Source organism: Passer domesticus, chromosome W (assembly GCF_036417665.1).
Source record: "Passer domesticus isolate bPasDom1 chromosome W, bPasDom1.hap1, whole genome shotgun sequence".
Taxonomy (NCBI): domain Eukaryota; kingdom Metazoa; phylum Chordata; class Aves; order Passeriformes; family Passeridae; genus Passer; species Passer domesticus.
In genome coordinates this window covers 9630156-9636600 of record NC_087511.1, presented here as the reverse complement: position 1 = coordinate 9636600, position 6445 = coordinate 9630156, and positions in this window count along the sequence as shown.

Here is a 6445-nt window from a genome sequence, read left to right as displayed (position 1 = left end):
TGACGACATAAATTCGGTGAGAAGGTCAAAAATTAAGAAACATGGGGAACACACTCACACAGGAACAAATAGAAACATTGTCAGCCTTACAAGGCGTGACAGAAGCGTACGCAGAGGGGGTTTCTAAAAAGGAGCTCAAAGAGTTATTATTGTGGGTCAGATTTAATTATCCGTTTGCAGAAACACATGTGTTGTTTGAGGTGGGCTTTTGGCAAGAAGTTAACAGACATTTATATTTTTTAGCTGCCAGAAAGGAAGAGACGGCTTTCAAGCTGTTATCTCCAGCGAGAATTATGTTAGAGGCTATCTCTGCAAGGTGTCGGAGATCAGCCGGGGAATTAGGTTCCACAACTCCCACAAGGGCGGGGAAAACAGAGCATGGCTCGGTGCAGAGATTGGCTCTGGTTCCAATTGGCCCGGGGGGGACAGCTCCCGAGGGAGAGGAGCAAGGGGAAAAGGCACTGCTTTCAGCCCTGTCATCCCAAAGTCCCAAGAGACCTCCAAAACGCCCTGAAACCCCAGAAACTGAGGGGGGTTCAGGCTCCGATTCAGACGCGAATACAATCCCAACCCCAGAAGAGCTAAGATCTTCACCCAGCGAGATCGAGGGGTCGGGGACGATTGTTCCTGAATTTCGAATCTCGGGGGACGAAGGGGCGGGGGAGGCGGAAGAATCGGGAAGGGGGGTCCGCGGGGGATTGAAGGGGGATGGGGAAACGCTTTCTCGCGGCGGCGCGGCGGCGACGGCGGCGGTCGCGACCGGCGGGGGGGGCGCGGAAGCGGTGGGGAACACGAGTTTTGGCACGGGTTTTGGGGGACCCACACCGGGGGTGGCGGCCTTGGCGGGCGCCGTGCCAAAGACGCACGCGGGGGGCGAGACACGCGGGACATCCGGGAAGGGCTCCCAAATCACAGCGTCCACGTCAGACGCGGGGAACAAGCTCGAAGCAGCCGCGGAACTCCGAGCAGCACCCGTAAGTAGACGTAGGGGACGCACGGCGGTGACGCAGGACCCGGAAGTCGAACCGCGGCGGTCTGCTCGCATCGCGGAGCAAATACGGACACGGGCGAAGCAGGGATCGTACACACGGGTACGGGGTATGGACACAGCATCAGAGAGGGAGGAGTCGGGGACAGACACTGGGGAGGAGACATCAGAAGGGGAGCGGGGCGGAGACAGTGACGTCAGTCCAGGGGAGACGGAAAGCATTCCCGAAAAAGCGCACACGCGAAAAGTGCGGGCGGAGCGCGGTCGGGGGCGGGTCCGATCCTCGGTGACGTCTCGGGCGAGGAGGGGCCGATCTCGGGGCTCCGTATCCCGGGGCTCCACCCCTTCTCCGGTTCCAGGTTCCTCGATCCCAGCCCCTGTGGTTCAGACCACTCCCATCTCAGGGCGGTGCTCAGGTGTTCAACCTCCATTGCTGGCTCAGTCAAAATCCGTGCAGGCTCAGGTTCCACAAACACAACTGCTGCAGCCAATCGATGTGGCTGAAGAGCCGATCGAGCTCGTGACGTCATCGCACCTGTCCAGGCAACCCAGTGGGGGGATGACCGAAATGCAGGGCAGAGCCACAACGTTATCTCGTGGCAGGACTGCAACCATGCAGCAGTTTTTTCCAACAACGTATAAAGGGAAGGCAACGTTAAAGAAAACAGTACCACAGTTAGAACTTAAGGATACATTATACGAGGATCAAGGGCAAGAAGAAGACGTGATACGAATCGCAGCATCAGAAGGAATTCCGGCATGGATGTTTTCAGCAGCAGAAGCAAGAAGAGGATATATGCCATCATTTGATGCGATGAAAAGGATGCAGACGCAAGAGTTTCAAATTCCTTATTTGAGTCCAGGAGCGAGGCCAAAGACCTCGAGTCAAAGACTGTTTGAAAAACAATCACTGTTGACATCAAAGACTCCACTGTGCATGCAATTTTAAATGGGCGATGCAGAAATCAAAAGATTTAATAATTGCATTGTTAGCTTTCCCAGGAACTTGCACAATTCATTTTCCACAACACAGAGTGCTGCAGTCGCAAATATGTTACAGGGCAAAGCCAAGAATAAGTGAAGAACCTCTAGACGGGATCACAGTATTCACTGATGGCTCAGGGAAGACACACAAGTCAGTGATCACATGGGTGAACTCAGAGACAGGGAAATGGGACTCGGATGTGAGGATGATTCAGGGTTCTCCACAAATTGTGGAATTGGCAGCAGTCACTCGAGCATTTCAGTTGTTTGAACAACCTCTCAATTTGATTACGGATTCCGCATATGTCGCGGGGGTAGTCAGACGCTTGGAAGGTTCACTCTTGAAAGAGGCCAACAATGAAATATTGTATTCGTATTTGGTGAGCATGAAAACTTTGTTGGAAAATAGAGAACATGAATATTTTATCACACACATCAGAGCTCACACAACACTTCCAGGGTTTTTAGCAGAGGGGAATGCTCGAGCGGACAGGTTGACAATGCCCATTTCACAGACACTCCCAGACATTTTTGAGCAGGCAAAATTAAGTCATAGTTTTTTTCATCAGAATGCACATGCATTGATGGAATCCTTTCGTCTCACAAAAACTCAGGCGAGAGAGATCATCAATGCTTGTCCAGATTGTCAACTTGTACAGCCGCCAGCCTCAACAGGAGCGGTCAATCCGCGAGGACTGGAAAGTCTTCAACTATGGCAAACAGATGTCACAAAATATCCCTCATTTGGGAGGCTCAAAAATGTTCATGTTTCAGTTGATACATTTTCGGGAGCAGTCTTTGCTTCAGCACATGCAGGAGAAACAGCAGACCATGCTTGTCGACACTTTCTACAAGCATTTGCGTCATTGGGCGTGCCTCAGGAAATAAAAACAGATAATGGTCCAACTTATACAGGCAGGGTGCTTGACAAATTTTTGAAAAAATGGGGTGTCAGACATACCTTTGGTATTCCACATACACCCACAGGTCAAGCAATCATTGAAAGAACACACCATACCTTAAAATCCCTTCTAGATAGACAGAGGAGGGGGGAGCCAGAGGCGATGCCACACATGAAACTAAATAAAGCATTGTATGTGTTGAATTTTCTAAATAGTTCATCCTCAGAACCCAATCCTCCAATCTTGAGACATTTCTCAAACAGTTCACAGGCAAGATTAAGGGAGAATACTTTAGTTTTGGTCAGAAACCCAGAATCAGGACAGATAGAAGGTCCTTTCAAACTAATCACTTGGGGCAAGGGTTTCGCTTGTGTTTCCACAGAGCAAGGTCCGAAGTGGGTGTCGGCACGACACGTGAAGCCGTTTCGAACGCAAGAACAAAAGAACACAGATCCCGGAAACAGAGAGACAAGTACTCAGACAGAGGAGGAGACTCAAACTACAAGCAATAATCTAGAAAAAACAGAAGAATAAAAGACTTTGGGGGGTTTTCTGAAAAACTTTGGGGTGGAAAATGGTGATATTTAGTCAGAAAGGTGGGGTGATAAACTTTGCAATGTTCATGTGTTTTGTCTCATTGCCAATGGTTTTGAACAACAAAGCAAATTTACCAGTCAATCAGCCAGAGAAAAATGTTTGGGAAGCTTTAGCCCAAGCAGCAGATTTAGATAGCATTTGCCTGACGCACTCCAGACCAGGGAGGCCATTTTCAGCACGCATGATTGGATTGCCAGTGAGTGAATGGCCAATTCCAGGACACACTGCAATCGAGATCTCACAGGTCGTTAAAGATCCTGTGAATGAATGGTATACTTGGACACATTCTCTTCCTGTGGCTTCTTCTGAACCTCAGGAATTGGAGATTTTCGGGTCCATGACAATGAATGTATGCATGAAATTGGAAATTTCAGGTACAGCAAAGCCAAACAAAACTATTGATGTTACTCCCAGTCATGAATTCTACAGAAATGCGTCAGCCTGGTGCAACAACACCATGGTGACAGACAAAGGGTCACTCCAAGTCCCAGTGCAACTGCCAAGGGGATTCTTTTTGATTTGTGGAGACAGGATTTGGCATGGTATTCCTGCGAATGCCAAGGGAGGTCCATGCAGCATTGGAAGAATTTCAATGCTGACGCCAGATTTAAAGATGCAGAGAGAACAAAAACATAAAGAAAAAAGATCTTTACAATATTTCGATGAGAATTGTGATGACAGGGTTTACACTTGGAGCAAGGCAAGGAGAATTGCGATAGCAATTTTCTCACCTCAGGCAGCATCAGAAATTGCTTTGACTCAATTGGATCGTATGGGTTGTTGGCTGAGCAAGCATGCTCAATCAGTCTCTCTTGCACTGAGTGACATGTTACAAGACATGAACAGTGTAAGACAGGCAACTCTGCAAAACAGAGCAGCAATCGATTATCTTTTGCTTGCTCACGGCCATGGGTGCAAAGAATTTGAAGGAATGTGCTGTATGAATCTCTCCGACCATTCCAGATCAATTCATGAAAATATCGAAAAAATAGAGGAGAGTGTGAAGAAACTTGGCGAGATCACAGGATCTTGGATTGAAGACATGGCAAAGTTTTTTGATCTTTCACCTTTGGGAAAAGAAATTTTAAAGATAGGGTTTCAAATTTTGGTGATTCTCATAGTTCTCTTGATTGTAATCCCATGCATTCTTTTGTGTGTGCGGGGTGTCATGAGTCGAGTTGTAAAGAGGGTGCTTTTGGTGCAAACAGAAGGGGGAGATGTGGGAGCTCAGTACATCACTCCGGATGTCCAGAGCTACCGAGACAACCCTTGGGGGGCTCGGAAGCCCTGGAATGTTGCCAAAAGTACCTGGTGGCTTGACTTTGATCCTTTTAAAGAAATGACACCTGAAGGTGAAGAGATGAGAGAATTTCATGTCTGAATGGTGAGGGGATGTTATTCACTTGTTAGAACTTAAGTTAGAATGCACTGTACAGGGGGGTTTTATGTATTGTACAGGGGGGTCTAGAATTCTGTACATGGATCAGGAGTCCCAAGATGGAGGAATTTGGGCGTGCCCTGTCCTTCTTCTTTCTTCTCCTTGGCATCCATGTTCAGGATGATGTTGGCATGTGTGGATTGGTTCATAGAAAGAGGACACTTGCCAACAAGGGCAGAAAGTATTGGGAAGTAAAGGTAAATATCGAATACGTAATTTTCATTATAGAAGAGACAACCGCCTCGTGGGCGAGAGAGAGTGCCTTTGGCTGTCCTGCTGAACAGACCTCGGCTGGACAGACAGAAAATCTTTGTAGATAAGAAATAATAAACTCGACTGAAGACCGAAAGCAAGAGTCCAGACTCCTTCTTCGAGAGCGCGGCCTACCCAGAACCACTTTTTCCCGTGCTGGGGCAGAGACAAGCAACAGCCGACCCCGGCACATGTCCTCAGGTGCCATATCCACATGTTTTTTGAACACTTCCAGGGATGGTGACTTCACTTCCCTGAGCAGTCTGTTCCAATGCTTTACAATCCTTTCTGAGAAAAAAAAAAATCCTAATATTGAATCTAAACCTTCCCTGACACAACTTGAGGCCATTTCCTCTCATCCTGTTACTTGTTACCTGGGAGAAGAGACTGACCCCCCACCTCACTACAACTTCCTTTCAGGGAGTGGTAGAGAGCAATAAAGTCTCCCCTCAGACTCCTTTTCTCCAAGCTAAACAACTCCAGTTCCTTCAGCTCCTCCTCATAAGATTTGTGCTCCAGCCGCTTCACCAGCTTTCTTGCTCTTCTCTGGACTCACTCCATCAGCACCTCTCCCTTTGCTGCCCCTCTTGAGGAGGTTGCAGACTGTAATGAAGTCTCCCTTCAGCTTCTCTCTTCTCTTCTCTTCTCTTCAACTGAACAAGGCAAGTGGCCTCAACTGCTCCTCATAAGTCTTGCCCTTGAGATCTTTCACCATATCAGTCCCCTGCCTCTGGACACACTCTAATAATTTTATGTCCTTCTTATGATGAAGTGCCCAAAACTGCACACAGTACTTGAGGTGGTGCTCCACCAGTGCAGAGTGGGACAATCACATCCCTCGACCAGCTGGTGATACTGTGTCTGATGCACCCCAGGACTCAATTGGCCCTTTTGGCTTCTAGGGCACACTGCTGACTCATATTCAACTTGATATCAAACCGAACCTTCAGATCCCTTTCCATGGTGCTGCTCTCCAGCCTCTTGTTTGTATGTATAGCATCCAGACCCTCCCAGTTTGTACATATAACCAGGATTACCCTGTTCCAGGTGCAGAATCTGGCACTTGCTCTTATTAAATTACATAGAGTTGGCGATTGCCCAGCTCTCTAGTCTATCCAGATCTCTCTATAATGCCTCTCTACCCTCAAGGGAATCCACAGCTCTTCCTAATTTAGTATCATCATCCAAATTACTTAGCATACATTTGATTCCTGTGCCAAGATAATTTACAAAAACATCAAAGTGTACTGGCCCTAAAATTGAGCCCTGGGGAGCCCTACTGGT